At 32.4% G+C, this 19,229-nt stretch overlaps 1 protein-coding gene across 16 annotated transcripts in view; it reads left to right on the top strand.

The window, feature by feature from the left end:
- ZBTB20 (zinc finger and BTB domain containing 20) overlaps positions 1 to 19,229 on the top strand; it is a 790,532-nt gene that overhangs the window by 467,439 nt on the left and 303,864 nt on the right. For 4 of the 16 annotated variants that reach the window (XM_074405333.1, XM_074405334.1, XM_074405330.1 and 1 more), the window contains exon 1: positions 1 to 19,229. This exon is cut by the window's left edge and continues 21,367 nt beyond it; it is cut by the window's right edge and continues 11,594 nt beyond it. The exons of the other annotated variants lie outside the window; for them this stretch is intronic. The gene's annotated coding sequence lies outside the window, so the exon portion shown is untranslated. 16 annotated transcript variants of the gene reach the window in all.

Here is a 19,229-nt window from a genome sequence, read left to right on the forward strand (position 1 = left end):
GTGTGAAATTGTCATGAACACGTAAGTCATAAAAATGTAGGCACAAACTAACAGAAAGCTAGAGAGAAATAGTGAAATCTACAATAACAATTGGAGATTTTAACATCCTTGTTCCAGAACTTGATAGAACAAATGGACAGAAAATTAGTAAGAATACACAAGAAATTAAAACATGATCAACTGCCTTTACCTATTTGGCATTTACAGAACAGTATTCCCACTTGGAGAATGTGTTCTGTTCCCAACTGAAGATTATGTGCTTTAAAGCACATATTCCAGCTGGGAATAGTGTCCTGTACATATGTTCTACTTTATTTATTAAAGTAGACCCTAATCAGTTTCATAAAATGAGTTTCAAACATTTTCAAAAGAGTGAGATACTACAAAATATGCTTCTTGGTAGTAATTTAATTTAATTAGAAATTTTTTAAAAAAAATCTAGAAAAGACCACTTGGAAACTGCACAATAAACTTAATATCTCATGGTTGAAAAATCTTGAAATTTTAAAATAGTTAAATTAAGTTATTCATTATATTGAAATTTATGAAACGGATTAAATGAAAATACAGTATATTGAAATTTATGATATGAGCCAAAGAGGGGCTCAGCAGAAATTTTGAGCTTTTAATAAAAAATTAGAAGGAAGAATAAAGGTTTAAAATCAATAGCATGGGTTTCCACTTTAATAAAGTGGGAAAGTATAATCATTATAAACCCAAAAGTAGTAAAAAAAAAAATTAATAACAAAGGCAGAAAACTGAAATGAAAACAAACTACAAAGAAGATTAATGAAAACAAAACTTCAATATTTGAAAAGATTAATAAAATTTATAAACCTATAACAGAAAAGAACAAGTAAAAAGATGATACAAATTATGAATATCAGTAATGAGAGTTTATCATTACATATAATATTAAAGGATAGCAAAGGAATATTATGAAAGTTTCATGTCAATAATTTCATCAACTTTGATAAAAGAGGCAAATTTATTTTAAAAACATGATACCAAAACTGGCATGGTAAACACAAAAAATCAAGATATTTCTCTATTGATTAAATAAATTGAATTTGTTGTCAAAAGCATTCCTAAAAAGATAACCTCGAATTTAGATAGTTTCCCTGGAGAATTCTATAAAACATTTAAGGAGGAAATAATATTAATCCTACACATACTCTTTCAGAAAACATAGGAGGTAAATGCACTTCCTGATTTATGAGACAGGCATAATCCCAACAGCAAAACTTGGCAGATATTACAAGAAAATAAAAGCATAGGCCAATATTCCCAATGGTTCTAGGTACAATAATCTTTAACAAAATATTAGCAAACAAAGTTCAAGAACAAAAAGTAAAAAGTTTAATACCTTATGATCAAGTAGGTTTTAGCTCAGGAATGCAAGTTTAGTTTAACATTTGAAAACAAACTACTGTAAATTCATCATATTCCTAGAATAAAGAAGAAAAATATGATCTCAATAGATGCAGAAAAAGCAATTGAAAAAATTTGACAGGCTTTCATAGTGAAAACTCTCAGAAAATTATAATAGATTGAAACTTCCTCCATCCGATGAAGGGCCTCTATGAAAACCTATAATTAATACTATCCTTAATGATAAAAGTCTGAATGCTTTCCTCCTAGGATGTAGCAGAAGGCAAAGATATATATTCTTACTACTTCTGTTCAGTATTGTTCCAAAGATCCTAGCCAGAGCAATAAGGCGAGGAAAATAAATTAAAAGCATAGGAAAGGAAGAAGTAACATCATGTTTATTCACAAATACCGTGATTGTTTACATTAGAAACTCTTAAGGGATGTACAAAACAACTAATAGAGCTAACAAGTGCATTTAGGAAGGTCACAGGATCAATATACAAAAATTGATTGCATTTTTATGTAGTAGAGGCAAATGACTTGAAAATGAAGTTTTAAAATCAATTTATAATAGCAAATATAAAGTATTTAGAAATATGTTTAGAAAAGGAATGTGAGTCCACACTCAAAATTTTAAAAATTTTTAAAAATTCAGAAAAGAATGAAGTTGAAAGACTCATATCACCTAATTCAAGACTTCCTGTAAATATAGAGTTCTACTTTGGAACCCTGGATCAGTATCTTCTAAAGTTAAGCATATGCCTACCATATTATTTGATAATTACATTCCTAGATATTTACCAAAAAACAATGAAAATTATGCCCTCAAAAATATGTATACAGGCATGTTTACAGTGACTTCATTTTTAATTGCCTGAAACTAGAAACATACAAATGTGGAAAGGGATACACAAATTGTGGTATATTCATAGAATGAAATACTAATAAGCAAATAAAACAAAACAGATATAATACAACAATGTAGATGAATTCCAGAAACATGTTGTGCAAAAGAATCCAGGACACAATAGTACACATAGGTTATTTCATTTATGTGAAGGCAGAACTATTCTATGGTGATAAAAATCAGAATATTGTTTGTTTATGGGAGGTGGAAATTAACTAGAATGGGACACAAAAGAACTTTCTGTGCCTCTGTTATGGTAGTAAGTATATACACATAGGTGCATAAAGTTATTAAAAATCTTCCTGTGTACATTTTAAAGTCTATGAATTTTGCTGAACATGAATTATACCTCAACTTTTAAAAATTTTGTGTTGACCCTAATCAGCTCTCACCCAACGAGCTTCATCTATTTTGCTAATGGTTGCCCTGGTCCCCCTGTCCTAATTAACCTTCAAAGCTGTTTTAAAATTTTTCTCTTCTGCCTGTTGCTCTGATTCCAAGAGATGTTATAGAACATAAATTATCAGGATTTGGAAATCTAGGGAATGTTCAAGGTTCAAGAAAGAAACATCTAATTAACAAGTCCAGATATGGCGGTAGACAGTCACTACCTAGGGCAAGTGTTCACTACTCCTGTTCAGTTTTCTCTTTTGTGAATGACACTACTTTTTAAATATGTTTTATTTCTTGAGCAAGAGGGAGAAAAGAGGAGTCCTTCACATTTACTTTTTGTTTTGCTGCATATTGCAAAGTTAATAGCAAACTCTAGCTTTAAAAATTCAAAGAATGTCAGGACGTTTTTCTTTTTTGCTTTTTCCTTTTACTATCCAACCAGTGGTTTTACTTATTCCCTGGTTTTCTCTATACTTTTAAATTGTCAAAGCCAAAGAAAAGAATAATTAAAATATTCAAAGCTGAAAATAAGCAAGATTTCAGTTTATTTTTAAATATAAGCTTACCACTTCCCTGCATTTAACGGTGATGCTGGTGTTCTGGCAATATTACCGTATTACTGAGAATTCTGTTTACCTAAACAACCTCTTTTTTTGTTTAATTTTAGCTTTCTTAAGTGCCATCAGGCTTTGTCTTCTTTCATTTCTTTCTAGCTATCCCCAACAAATACTGCCCAAGTCTGACTGGAATGCAGCCTTTCTTTCATAGCAAATATTAAGGCACTTAATACCTAAATTATGAAATGTAGACAAGTGCACTTTAACCTGGCTGAGTTATTTCCTTCCTTGCTCTTTTTTAACATGTATTCTAGCCCAGTCTATCAATGCCAGATGGCAACTACATTTTGATACACTGAATATTTACCAAGTCATGTGGTATGCTTTTGAAGATTTTTATACCCTTCCCATCAAACGAGCTGACTCATCTCTCATTCATTATTCCTGCTTTTAACAAGTTGCATTTTTAGAAACTTGACCTCAGCTTTATCAAAATGATAAATGATAGTTTAAAATGATGCATCAGAAGTTCTAAAGGGCCAACTACACTTTACATCCTACAGCTTTCATGTATATTTTGCAATGTTTAAAATGTTTATAATGTACCAGTTTTCTTATTTTCATGAAACTTGACTCCAACCAGATTATTATATTAGCATACAGGAATGTAATGGGAGAATATTTATACTTAGACAGCTTTAGGATATTCAGGAAATTATAAGCATTTATGGTTGAAATAATTTTAAATGACCATGGATATAGCAACTTAACAACTGATATTTATGTCCAAGACCTACATAAAAAGCATACTGGTAATAGGCAGTAGGCCTAATAATACTAGTAGGAAAAAGATGAAGAACACTAAAAGGCCTTCAGAATACTGACTCTCTGTCATGTTTTTTGTTTTCTTGATCTTCATGGGAATATGCTTTTGTAGGGGCAACTGTTAGGATATTTTTTTATAATTAGATTTTAATATTTCTTAATCTAGGGGTATGAAAAATAACAGGAGAAAGCATTGACAGACAAAAGTATCTGACATTGAAAACGGTTAGTAAAGGCCAGTGCATATTCTAAGAACTCTTCCTGGCCTTTTGCTCTCTAAAGACTACTTTCAATTTTTAAAGTTTTTATGGCTACTTTTCAATGATTTTTCAGAAACAGTAGATGATATTGTGCCTGTTATAAAGTTAAGAATGAATGCTTTATATATAAATGAGTAAAAGTTTTCTTTGCAAATAATTTTTAGAAAATGTTTATGGTGTTTTTTCTTTTAAAAAGCAGGCAATAGGGATATTTGGAGAGATTTAGACAGAGAAATATGAAAGAATCTGTTCAGTTTTATAAAAAATGTTTCATGATACTCTTATTCATTTTATTTTCTAGCTGTCTTTGTAATTAAAATTGTTTCTATCGTGTGTGTATGGCAGAGTTTGTGTAGTTCCTAGTCTGGAGTAGCTTCTCAAAAGCAGTGACTGCCCCAATAATTTTAGTGTGTATAAACTCAAAGCATGGTGCCCGAAACATAGTGTATGCTATTGTTATATTATTATTGCTGCTGTTCTTATGACTGCTTTTAAAAGGAAATCTTCAATCAGCCTTTTAACGTTATCTCATTTAGCTTATGCTTTTATGAAAGACTTGGGAAATATATAATTTACCTAGTATAAATTTAAAGTAATGTGAGTTGGTGAAAAGAGACATTCTAGAGGCAAGCCAACAACAGTACTGAATTCATTAAAGTTTGGATTAGAATTTGTTTTTTTAATATATATAGAAAGCTTAGATCAAATAAATTCTATTCCTATGACACATTCGGAATTTCTTTCTCTGAAGATTTTGTCAGCTTATTCACCTGTATGACCCCCTAAAAGAGGAAGTATATCCTGATGAAGCACACTCATGAGTCACAAAGCAGAGACTTGAGTCCATTATGCAGTCTTTTAGGTTTTGTAGATCTGCAACATTGTTAGTGGTTTCTTTAGAAAAGAATCCCTTGGAACTCTACATTCTTTTATTAAATGAGCCCAGAAGATTTTCTGCTGATCCTTTCACTTTTAATAGCCCTTTTGTGTGTAATCAGCTTCTCAAGAACTGGAATTTTTAGTCTATCTTCTTTATTTTATGAGTTTCACTTGAATATTTCTAACTTCATACAGGCTCATCTGATTAAATGGTAACATTTTGAATTCAGGCAGTAAGAGAGTTAGTGAAAACGTTGTGGTGGACACCCAAAAAATAAGATTTCCTATATAGTTTATCGTGTATTTTTCTCCTTAAAGTTAACAGTGAAGGAATAGTGTTATCTTTTTGGCTCCTCTGCCAAATTAAACTCTGGAGTAATTAAATTATTGTATTATTTGGGAAGAAAGAAAATGAATGGGCATAGATTAAAATTTTAAATGATGAGCTACTTCAAGTATAATGAGGATCATTCTATTTAGTAATGTATAGGTCAACTGCTTAAAATTATATTATTTTTAAGCCTTTAAATATTTTAATTTCTGGGTCAGCTGGTTAGTCAAAAGAATAAAGCTAGAATAAATAATATTTGCCTAGGAAGCACTACTTTCTATATCTGCATAGCTTGAGTTAGTTGCCTTTGGATTGAAATTTAATGATAATCCTCTGACAATGTCAATGATCTTCCTCTACTATATTTTGAACCTTGAAATACATTGAAACAAATTCCACTGGGGCTAACATACTTTGTTTTACTTAACTATCTCTGTATTTCAGATCAAATTTTACTCCTCTGTTATAACTTTTATTCTTCTAGAATTTTATGGACAATTTATCAAATGCCATCTTTTAGGGGGTAACTTTCTTTCTTGTATAATATAATATTATTATTGCAGATAGCACAAATTTGTAGTTAACAGTACACTTATGAATGACACTTTGTAAATTTAAGACATCACCATTCTACTCTGTCAGTGCTATGGAAGATTGCATGGATATGGCAAGTTTTCCTTTAATAAAGAAAAACTTTATTATTTTTTCTATATTATGTTTTCTCATTTATCTGGTGACACTTAGCTCATTACATTTTTGAAATTATTAACTGTAAGAATGTATGTAAAGTGCTTTCCAAAATGTATTACACAGCAAGCACTCCATAGTTTCTATTATTATTATGTATAACATGTTTATAGCTATTAATGATATTTAAACTAATAATGGTGTGATTAGTACAATGCCTACTAGTAATAAATAATAAATATTAATTATAATAATTGTTTCCTCAGTAAATTTTTTATTAACGGATAAGTAAGAGGATAATGGAAGGAATGTCATATTACATTCTATACTACAATAAAATCAACTAGTCAAAACATAGCACAAAATACATTTAATGTAAAATCATTTAGTTAAAATTTACATACCATATGCTTGTGGAAAATCTCTAAAAGGTTAATTTTAATAATGTAGAAAAGTTTTGTTTCTATAGTTCTGATTTTTGGTTATTTTCCAGTGATTGATAAAAGTTAGAGATTAATCATTTTTCTTCTCCTAATGTTTTATCAATTAAAAAAATAAAGAAATGTTAGCAAAGTATCATCTGATCAATTATCAAATGATTGTTGCAGAGACTGAATGCCCTCAGGATCAAATATCTTCTTTTTCTCCCATAATTATCATGATTACTAGCCAAACCCAAGTTAGAGGTACTAGAGAAGTACTGAGTATTTACTGAGTACTTACATTGTATATGTAATACAGGATTATAGATAATCATCACCTTTAGAAATGACTGAAATTTAAAGAGATTAGCTTATGTATTCAGTATCACACCAGTAATAAATAGTGGAGTTTGATTTTAAATTGATGGCTGACTGACTCTAAACTCATACTTTTTCACACTGCTTCTTTCACTCAACCTAAGGAAATTGCCAGAAGTTTTGGTCAGAAGCTTAAGCTCACTTTGGACTTTTGAGAACTCCAAACTGCCACCCATGGCTTTCTATTTTTAGTTACTTAAATCTTTAAGGAAGAGCTCTAGAGGTAGTGGGAGAAAAGAAAGGAAGAATGAATATACGGGGGAAATGGTGAACATTTCTCTTTAGTTTCCTCTCCATGATAATTTTACCTGTATTCCCAAGAGGAACAATGTAAAAGTTCTACTTTCTTGGAAAGTATAAAATTGCCTTGATGAAGTACCTTCAAAACAGTGATTAACTAGCAACTCTAACCCAGAATTCTGAATCTTTTCTTTTTCTTCGAAAGGTAACTCTTAAACCATCCCTTCTACTTAATCTGCATATTGTATTGAGGTTGTTTATCTTCCAACGTTTTGCAAGTTCCCTTAAGAATATGCTTAGCAACTGCCTTTCCATACAAACTGCCTGGGAAAGTTTAAGGGGATCAAATCCCTTGTAACTAAACAAAATAGGGCTTTTGAATAGAAATTTAATAGCAAATTAGATTGGCATCATTACAGGAAGATGAATGAAACTTTTGTTTTCTTTACATTTACAGTAGAAAAGTCAACTAACTCTCCAATATACAATGGGCTGGAAGAAAGAGATTTTTTTTTTTTTTTTTTGCTTATTTTACATTGTATTTTGCTTTCACCACATCCTATCAACTTCCAGAACAAATTTAACCTCCAAAACAAATCTTAAACCTGGTCTCTCTCACCCATTGCTGCTCCATTTTTCCTAATGCAGTTTTTTCTTGGAAGAAGTTTTCATCCTAAGAAAGAAGTCTCTTCCTTCTCCAAATATGAGCTCTACTACACAGGAGAAAAATGTGTCTCTAATTCTCTCTAAACTAGGGCTTTTACTTTTTTTCATCTCTACATAAAAATTTTTCAAACTTCTTCCATCCACCAGTCCTACTGAGAGAGGGCATCAAGGACAGGGTTTGCAATGGTAAACTCCTTTTTCACCCGCAGACCCCTACTTTTCTCCCATTTAGCTGCTTTTTACATAATCCTTCTTTTTTCTGTAGAGGTTTTATAAAAACTGAGAAATTTTAGAAAAATTTCTTCCTAAAATGTTTAGGTTCTATTTTTAATAAAGGGCCTCAGTCAATGACAAAGAATGAAAAGCTGACTCTTCCTAATCAGTACTTCCTATCATAATTCTGCAAAACTGCTGCATTCTTTTCGATCTTCTCTGTGCTTTGGACTTTATCCCATAGTTGAGGACTCTATTTCATCAGTTTTTCTTTTCCCTCTGTTTCTCCAAGCTACATAATTGTTCAGCAAAAACTAAGAATAAATATCTCCTGCTTTATAGACAGCAGTTTTTATACAGCATTCTTTGTATTGTGTAAAGTCTGAGAAAGGTGTTGTGTCTAAGGAAATACCTGGTAAAGCCAAATGGTAAATAAATTCTCATTTAATTGATAAAATTAATTTGGCTTCTTCACAACAAAAATATACTTTTATTAGAAGTCTACTTAGTTTAAGGAGTCACATTACATCTCAATGACTCAACATTCCTCTTTGAGGTACTGGGGGACTGGGGGTGGGAGAATCCAATAATAATCCCAAAATAAAATAACTTTGACCCTCAACAATACTATCTATTGTAAACTGATGCCACCCAGAAAGACAGAAGGAAACAGCTGACTGAAGCTACAGTTGAAACATCTCTGGAATTAACAAATAAAGCCAATTTCCAGATAACAAGACAAATGGATATAGTCAGTCTTTGAGTGATTGGGAAGAAGGTGAGAGGTGAGGCTGAGAGACCTCACCATTTGCCTGTATAATTAATTACATTTGTCAGTAGTGCTTTTGGTGGTATTCATAAAGGTTTGAGGTAAATATTAAGTAATCACATATGTTATTATTAGGGCATGGGTTTGAGAACAGTTGGTAGTAAATAAAATTTCTGTAAATAAGTATAATGTACATTAACATATATTAACTCTTAAACAAAAGATGATCTTCTGTATTAATTCTCCAATGTAGTCTCCCACAATTAGCCCTTACAAAAACGAACATTTTATTTTTATATGGATAGCTCTTAATGTATTTTCATAGGTCTTTAAACTTTATAATATTCAGTTCAATTAACCTTGTGGAGCTCATAGTGAGTATGTGTATGCAATAAACTATGTTATGTTAACAATAAATGTATATTATTTGTTACAATATGCTGTTGGATATTCATTATTCATAGGGGCTATTCACTATCATTGGGGAAAAAATTAATTTCTAAATTAGTTTGCTGTTTATTCTGTCATTTCTAGTGCTAGTTAACTCATTTAAATTATATCCTAAATATTTTTTATCCTGATACCCACAAATGCCTAATTCTGTGATATAAGGGATTAGCACCATCTTTATTAAAATTTCAACTTTTATTTTAGATATAGAGGGTACATATGCAGATTTAGTCCATAGGAATATTGCGTGATGGTGACCTTTGGTGTAGGAATCCCACCTTAATTACTATGATAATGAGCATAATACCTAATAGGTAGGACTAATTTACACTCCCACCAACAATGTATGAGCATTCTCTTTCCTCCACAACCTCACCATCACCTGTTGTTTTCTGACTTTTTAGCAATAGCCGTTCTGACTGGTATGAGATGGTATCTCATTGTGGTTTTGACTTGCATTTCTCTGATGATTAGTAATGTTGAGCATTTATTGACAACCATGGCAACATCAATAATTAGACACAAAATGAATGTACTGCAGTGATAGGCAGTGATATGAATGAACCATAACATAACCTGTAACTCTTAAATTCCAAACATCTTTCCTTCTTCTCTTGGTGGTATTGGCAAATTTTTTCTCTCTAAAGTTGGAGCAGAAATAAATAACTTCCTGCTTTTGAAGTAATAATACCAATAGAATTCTAATTTCTAATTTCCATTTAATTTTGTACAATAATATATTAGCTTATTTCCACATGTGCTGTCAATTGTATTGAGCTTTTTTTTTAGGATTCTAAAATTTCTCATTATTAATCTTCTAGGCTTCATCCTTCCTAAATATCCTTGGAATTGTTACTAATTTTGTTACTGTCATGGGTTATTTCCCAAAGATGTAGACTTATTAATTTGCATATTGAAGGATTTTTATTGTTCACCTTATAATATTTGTCCAAATGGTCATTTGTGCACTCAAAAAATAGTTAAAGAGAGCCTATCATGTGCCAGAACAGTAGAATGTCACTGTCATGGAGCAGTTGAAAGGAATGCTGCTAAAAATATGTAGGAAAAAAGGGTAGAATGTCACAAGGAGAGGTGAGGGCAAAATATAAAGTTAGAAATTAAAGAGTTAGAATTCTCATTTGTTCTAAAATACTCTTCTATTTGAAAAAACTGTACTTCAGTCATGCCAACTTAATAGTTGACTGTTACACTCAAAGATCAACTGAGAGTCATACACCAAAACTCCAAGAAGAAGTTTGGGGAAATTTCAATAATTCTGGGAAAGTTTTTCGCTCTTCCTTATGGGTTAGATACCTTAAATTGGTGATTCACCAATCAAATCATGTAGATTGACACATAAGTGTGTAGATTTATGTAAGGAAAAAATGTCTAGTACTTTCTGAGTAACTGAAGATTAGCCACACAAACAATCCTTTTCCCACTATTGCTTCATTCTTTGCCAAAATGCATTCAGGTGAATAAACTACAAAGGGATCATTTCACTGAAGAATGTGCAACACAGCATTTGCTGTTCCCCAGTGTCCTGTATCAGTTCCCAGTCCATTCTACAAGAAAGGGATTTTCATCAGAGCATTTCTTTGTTCCTTATTAGAACTCATTTCATTAACAATGGAAACGGAAGACAATTATTTAGAACAAGAAGTCATCAGCACAACAAAGTAGCACATGGAGCAACTAGGAAAATTTTGTGGCCTCAAAAAAGGAACACTTATGAGGGAGTAAGAATGTTCCGACCATATGTTTTCATGTAATAGTTTACAAATGTATCCAACTTCATAAAAACTAAAATTAGCCATTTGGGCAGGAAAGATGACCCCTTTTCTGAACAGTGAAGAGTTTAGCATTTTTATTTTTTTATATAAAAGGAGGTGATTAATAATGTTACAAGATGCCATAAAATACTTTTTTTCCTTGAATTTCTGCCTAGCTAAGATGTGTAGCTTAAGTCAACTGAAGTCTAATTCAAATTTGCAACCTTTTGATATATCCAGTCAAGTGACATTGACTGAGACACACAGAAATACTGTATCCTGTGTATTCTTCTGAAATTGCTTACAGTATGTTCTAGGATTACATTCCAACATCTCTGAAATAAATGACTAGGGAGACTAAAAAAGGACTGGGCCGTATTCACCTTTTTTCCTTGGATTCTTTTATCAGTTGAGCATTAAACCTGGGAGATTGAACCAAATGAGTCTTAGAACCCAAGGTTACTGAGTTGTAGAACTATTAGGAATTAACTTAAAAGGTTTCAGAAAAGAGCAAGCTTGATTAGCTTGTTATGGATAAATATTTAAAACTTAGGTTTGCAGGCTTTCAGACTTTTTCTGATTTCAACTAGACATTGGCAATCAGGAAAAGTACTCTTTTTATGGCACCCTAACTACTGCCATTCTCCTAGACAGAACTTCAGAATATCAGTATGCTCTATTTATCACAAACGAAATTCTTACACTACCACCTACAGCCCCACTTCACCAAACTTTTCCTTTTTTCACCCTGAGCAATTTGTTCATTCCTAGATTGCCAATATCAGTTAAGTGTTGATCATATTCTAGAACATCAAAGTAATTAACAATAAGGTGTGAATGAGGTTTACAGGTTCACAAGGCAAATTTGCATTTTAAAAGAGGGGCTTGTTAAACACAAATGAAGTTCTAATAGACAGAATGTGTGAAAGGTATTTTTTTCTCCAAGAGATTGGAGAAGGTTTCTAATGCTCTTTTTCAGCCCTGAGATATTAAGTACCACCTTGTTGGGAATCCTTTCCCCTTTTTAGTCTCTTGCCAGCCACTCCTCTTTTTATCCTACCACCTTTGCAATTAAGAATATATTTAAAATAAAGGATCATCAGTTAGAGAAAGAATTAGTTGATAGAACCTTGTGCATACCTGAAAATCTTGAGGCCTCAAACTAGGTACTGCAGCCTTAATTCTTAGAGTAATCATTTAAACAAACGAAAATGGCATACATAACAAGATTAGCCCTTTCTACCTGCTTAATTATTTGGAGGGATAATTTATGAGAACATTTCCTGTAGTTACTTAAAAGTTTTAAAGAAATGTCTTTTTAACAATGAAAAAACAGTGAGAGTCTTCTTAAAAAATAAAATTATTTTATTACATTAACATAAATGGAAAACTAAATACACCTTCCATATATTTTTGATGTCAGGAAAACTAAGAGAATTAAATAGGAAACACTGTTGTTTTTCTAGTCAAATTAAGATTTCAGAGAAGAAATAGGGAAACGTTAACAAAAAGAAAGGGGAACAGGTCTATAGGGATCTAGAAATCTCTTTTTAAAATTTAGTTGGTAAAAATACATAAAAATAAAATAAAATCTAGCTAGTAATTAGAAAATCTTTCTGTCTTACAAAGTAGTCTTTCTACTCCAGCCACTTATCCCATCAAGTTTCCCCTTTCTTCCACAGAGAAATTATCTATTTAAGAAACCCTGGCTCATGCCTATAATCCCAGCACTTTAGGAGGCCGAGACCAGCTAGCCTGACCAACATGGCGAAACCCCGTCTTTACTAAAAATACAAAAATTAGCTGAACGTGGTGGTACGTGCCTGTAATCCCAGCTACTCGGGAAGCGAGGCAGGAGAATCACTTGAACCAGGGAGTTGGAGGTTGCAGTGAGCGAGATGGCGCCATTGCACTCCAGCCTGGTGTCAGAGCAGGACCCTGTCCTCAAAAAAAAAAAGAAACAAAGGAACCCATGCTACTACTAACAAAACTGTTCACAAGAATTTTGTACTTTAAATTTGAGCCTTTATACTCTGGCCTAGGTGTACAAGACCTGTAGTCTTTCTTCTCTAGGTCTTTGTAGGCCACCAATGTCCATGCAGAGATGTCACCCAGAAATATTGTGGATCTGTGAAAGGTGATGATAGTGAAGGACTCCTGCTACCACATGCTTGGCCAAATTTTTCTACAGTCTGTGAAGGTGTCATAGAAGTTGAAAAGGGAAACGCTATCATTATTTATTTAAAAAAGTAATAGTAACTATTAATAACTTACAGCTTTTCACAGCATTTGTAGTTCTTTCCCTTCTGTTTTTTAAAATATTTTTAAACACATTTTAGAAAAGGTTAATAATAATAATGTCCACAGAACATTATTTAAATTTGCACACTGAGTAAATAGTAGAATTAGAATTCAAACCAAAGATTCAAAGAACTTTATTTCGATACTGTACTTCTTTCTTGACCACAAATTTAAAGGGCATATGTCCTTGCTTGTATAAGATAAGGCTAAAAAATTGATTTAAAATTAGAAATCCTAAATAATTCATAGAAATTCTGTTGTCATTTTTTTCTTTTTTCTTTTTTTCTTTCTTTCTTTTTTTTTTTTTTTTTTTTTGAGATGGAGTCTTGTTTGCTCAGGCTATAGTGCACTGAAGCGATCTCAGCTCACTGCAACCTCCACTTCCTGGGTTCAAGTGATTCTCCTGCCTCAGCCTCCCAAGTAGCTGGGATTACAGGTGCCTACCAGCATGCCCAGCTAATTTTTTTATTTTTAGTAGAGATGGGGTTTCACTTTGTTGGCCAGGATAGTCTTGATCTCTTGACCTCGTAATCTGCCCTCCTTGGCCTCCCAAATTGCTGGGATTACAGGTGTGAGCCACCGCACCTGGCCTGTTGTCATCTTAAAATAAACATTTTAGATAGCAAAGTCTTTCTGATTAAAGCACTGAGATTAAAGTAATAATGTTTTAGTTTATCTCTTTCTCTTTATAGAAGTTGGCCAATGAGTCTATTTTAATTTGCCCTAAATAGAATGATTATCACTTTAAATGGTGTTATGCATAACTTTTTGTAAGCTTATATGCAGGGTAAACCCATAATTTATCATCCAAACTAGGAGACTTTTGAAAGTGAAAGTGAACACTAGTAATTCTGCCTGGGCAATTGGAACTGAAGCTGGAACTATCTGAGTAGACTGAGAGGCATGGTTATCCATAATTCTGAGTCTAAGAGTGATGCTGTTTTGAATGATAAAAAAGTCCAGCAGAATGAAAATCCACGTATGTTACCTATCACTTGCCTTCATGCCACAGTTCCCTTGAAGTTGGTTCTTAAGCATTAAAAGCATTATTGAATGGTACAGTCTCACATTCTACCCAAGAGATAGCAGAATGCTGGTGCATTCATTCAAGACCAAATCAGAATGAAGAGTGCCACCTGCTGAGAATCAATCCCCCACCCCATCCCTAAAGTTTTTGGATAGCTTGGTAGTGGGGAGCTTCCCTGCAAATTTAAGACTATTCACAGACCAGTCTCTTGGACCAAAAGACGTGGTCTATGCAATGTCCCACAGTAAACCTTAGCTGACCTTCAAAGAGGTCTTAGTGATAAACATTAAACCAACATTTGAAATGTTAAATGGGAAAGTCCATTTGGCAGTTAAACTATTTTTATAACTCACCAATATAATGGTATACAATGAAAGTCTCTTAAGTCAGTAATTGATAAAAGAATTAAACTACTAAAAAACAGATTTTTATGTATCAAAGCTAAATTTGGCAGTATTGGGACTGCAATTAATCTTAGAATCTTCATAATGGGCCAAAAAATATTTTTTTGAAAACAGATACTATTATGAGAACATATTGCTATGTGCCATCCATGTAACATGCTGTCTTCCAATTCTGCCTATAAAATGCTCCATTGAAAGGTGACCCAAAAGTGTTACATATGTTAACATACTAACATCATCAGAAAATGGTAGAGACAGAGAGGGAGAGAGAGATGAACTAGTATTGCTAACTATTGCTAAATTTTTGCTAAGTATTGCTGAATTATTTGGAAATTCTTAGAGTAAGATTACTTAACATCCACCTAACTTAAAAAAATTTACCAGTTATTATAAAGTTCAAATTAATTTTATTTGTTTCTGAAAAAAAAAAAATCTGTTTGCTTAGGATTTAAACTTTTATTTAAGGTACCAAGTTTCCCTTCTGAGCAACAAGTTGCAGGATGGAAGTGCTAAAATCTCTAGGAGAGGAAAAAAAAAAAAAGCTAATGAAACTTTGTTGTGGAATAGTTCACAAAGAAATACAAGATGCCTTACATAATGCAGCCCTTTGTTTGTGGAGCCTCTGACAGAATCCTGCAGTTTTAGCTCAAGCTGAAAGCTGCCACCAAAGTCCTCCCTAACTCCAGGCTGCTCTGAGTCTTTTTCCCCACCTCCTGTCATAATTACTCTGGCTTCTGATTAAATCACACCTTGTGTTTAAGTTCACTAACCTAAAACAACCCAAAGCTACTAATTTCTCTCCTCAGCAGTTCCCCACTACTTACTTGTAATATTTGAAAGGTTTGAAAATAGCTTCTGTCCTAAGTTATGTAGTCTTTTCTCCAAAAGCAAATGCTATAATAGTTTCCTAAATCATGGGTTCAAGCCTTAGGTGAAATATTTTAGAAATAATTATCATGCTAAGAAGCCTGTAGCATTTGGGTGAATCACAGTCATACAACCTAAAGGACAGAGAAAATGTCTTATTGCTGGCGGTATTTGACAAATGCTCGTTCCTCACTTAGTTTCAATAGAGATACAACTGCATAGCATTGTCTTCATATTTAATAGAAACTTGTTTATATCATCTCTTTAAAACATCCTTTAGGGCTTATTCTGCTGTCTTATTTCTTGCTTAAAATATGTGCTACTAATTTTGGAAAATATTTACAAGTTTGGTTTTATTGTATATAATAATTGAGCTAGAACTGTAACAAATTATTGTCATGTAATTTCTTATTATGGACTCAAATTTTTCTTTTTTAACCTGATTGAATCCTCTTTTCTGATCCTAATCCAAATTACCTCCTTTCTTTCTGTGTGAGAATTTCATTACATATGAAAGTCTAGCATACTTAATCAAGATGTGAAGCAAATGAATGTTTATTAAGTGCCCGGAATGTGACCAGCGTCTGTTATCTGGTTAGGAAGAATAGTTTGGTGAATTCAAATTATGAATGTTATTATTATTATTTTGGTTAGAAATGTGTTCAATAGCAGGTAACAAATCCTGACTTGTGTGGCTTAAACAAATAGAGATTCATTTTTCTCACCTAACAGGAAGTCCAGAAGTTGAGAGGCAGGGAATTCCTGGTATGTGATAAAGTCTGTGCTGACATCTCTGGGATTATTTTTGTCTTTCTTTCATGCTTGTCACTTTATGATCACAAAATAGTTGCCACAACTCCAAGCATCGTATCTATGTCCAAAGAGGGAAAGAGGAGAAAACAGAAGGATTGCCTTTTACCTTCCTCTTTGTAACAGAAAAAAAAAAAAAAAAAGCTTTCTCAGAAACTTTCCTCTCAAGTGGATTGCCACATAGATCTTGTTGACTATAATTGAATCCCTAGGCCACCCTTCTTTGCTAGGGAAGCAAAAAATACACTTGTCATAATTGGCTTATAAATTTCAGAACTCATTATCCAGCACTGAGCACATTGCCACTCTGCACAGAATAGAGGTCTGTGGCTAGGAAGAATGAAAGAATGGAATTTGGGTAAGGAATAGTGTCCACTTCCTCTATGAAACTGAAGGAAAAAGGAAAATTAGTATGGGCTATAAAAACTAAAAATTAATTTATGTAAAAAGCAGAACATAAGATGGACTATAGGATGATTAAAGGAATTCAATCAATAAAATAATGATATGACACTCAAATTGTAGAAAGAATAAGAGCTTAAAAGCAAGAACACATGTTATGTATGGTAAGTGCCCACTACATTGTGAATTCCTTTAATTTTGAAGATTGGATATAGGTCTTATTTGTATTTTATTCCTATTGTCTCATACATAGAAGATGCTTATTGGATCATAGTAAGTAAATTAATAATATAAATCTAGACATAACGAATCATGGAGATGATAGAACAGAAAATTTAAAATTAGGTCTCCCATGGAAATACCAAAATAAAGGGAAACACTAACATACCTGGATTCTAATAAGGAGGATTTTTATATCCTTTAATGAATTATGTCCTTCACTATTATATAATGACCTTCTCTGTCTCTTGTGACAGTTTTTGGCTGAAAGTCTATTTTGTATGATAGAAGAATAGTCACTCTTACTAGCTTTGGGTTATCATTTGCTTGGAATATATTTTTCCTACCTTTTACTTTGAGAGAAGTACTGGCTGGGAAGTACTGGAACCTAGGATACCTAAGCAAGATAGAGTAAGTAATGGAGATTGAAATACTAAGTTAATAATTTGAATTTGATCTGTGAAACCCCAATTATGTTTCTAGAATCACCTTTTTTAAAAAATGCACAAACAATAGTCTCTAACAATCTATCTAGCCATTTAAAACATCAAGCCTATTGCTGTCTGTTGCTCACCTTTTCATGTTCAGTTCTCTGTGATCTATAGGAAAGCTTTGAAAAAATAAAAAGTAGTTCATTGGTGATCTCTACTTTACAATAATAGTTTACATTTATTTAGTTTCTGTTCTATTCCAGTCAGGAGGATTACAATCAAAAGGATTCTAATCAGGAGGATTTTTATATCCTTTTAATGAATTAATCCCTTTATTGTTATATAATGACCTTTTCTGTCTCTTGTGACAGTTTTTGGCTGAAAGTCTATTTTGTATAAGATTAGCTACTCTTACTAGCTTTGGGTTATCATTTGCTTGGAATATATTTTTTTCACCTTTTACTTTGAGTCTGTTTGTCCCTAAAGCTAAAGTGTATTGTTGTTATTGTTGTTGTTGTTGTTGTTGTTGTTGTTGTTGTTGTTGTTCAGCAGCATATGGTTAGTCTTCTTAATCTATTCAACCAGTTTGTTCTTTTGATTGGGGAAGCTAATCCATTTACACTTAATTATTAATAAGTGAGAACTTATTACTGCCATTTTAAAACTACTGTCTGGTTATTGTATAGTTCATTTGTTCTTCTGTTGCTATCTTTTTGTGATTTGATTATCTTTTGTAGCAACATGCTTTGATTCCTTCATGTTTTGTATATCTAATATAGGTGTTTTACTTGTATTTACTTTGAGACTTACATAAAACAATTTATAATCTATTTTAAGCTGATAGCAACTTAAATTTGATCACATACAAAATTTCTACTCTTACTTCTCCCATATACACACTTCATGTACTGATGTCACAGTTTACATCTTTTTACTCTGTGTATACATTAACAAATCATGTTATAATTATTTTTATAGTTTTGTCTTTTAATGTTTGTACCAGAGTTGAAAATGTTTACACACTATCATTACAGCATTAGTGGTCTCTAGCATTTGACTGTATACTTAACTCTATTGGCAAGTTTTATACTTTCATCTTTTCATGATGCTAATCAATATTCTTTTGTTTCAGCTTTAAGAACTTTCTAGAGCATTTCATGCAAAGCCAGTATAGTGATAATGAATGCCCCTCAACATATTTGTCTAGGAAAGTCTTCATCTCTTCTTTATTTCTGAAGGATAGCTTTTCTGGATATAGTGTTCTTGGTTGACAGGTTGTTGTTGTTTCATCTTCAGCACTTTGAATATATCATCTTACTCTCTCTTTGACTGTGAAGTTTCTGCTGAGAAATTTTCTGTCAGTCTTACTGGAACTCCCTTGAATATGATGAGTTGCTTTGCTCTTGTTGCTTTCAAAATTCTCAGTCTTTGACTTTTGACAATTGGATTATAAAGGGTCTTGGTATAGCTCTTTGGACTTCATGAGTCTGGATGTTAATTTCTCTCCCCTTATTTGGGAGTTCCTTGCCATTATTTCTTTAAATAGACTTTCTACCCCTTTCTCTCTCTTCTCCCAAAATGTGTTTATTGATTTACTTGTTGGAGTCCCTTAAGTCACTTAGGCTTTCCTCAATTTTTGCTGTTT

The sequence above is a fragment of the Saimiri boliviensis genome, chromosome 8 (assembly GCF_048565385.1).
Source record: "Saimiri boliviensis isolate mSaiBol1 chromosome 8, mSaiBol1.pri, whole genome shotgun sequence".
Lineage (NCBI taxonomy): Eukaryota > Metazoa > Chordata > Mammalia > Primates > Cebidae > Saimiri > Saimiri boliviensis.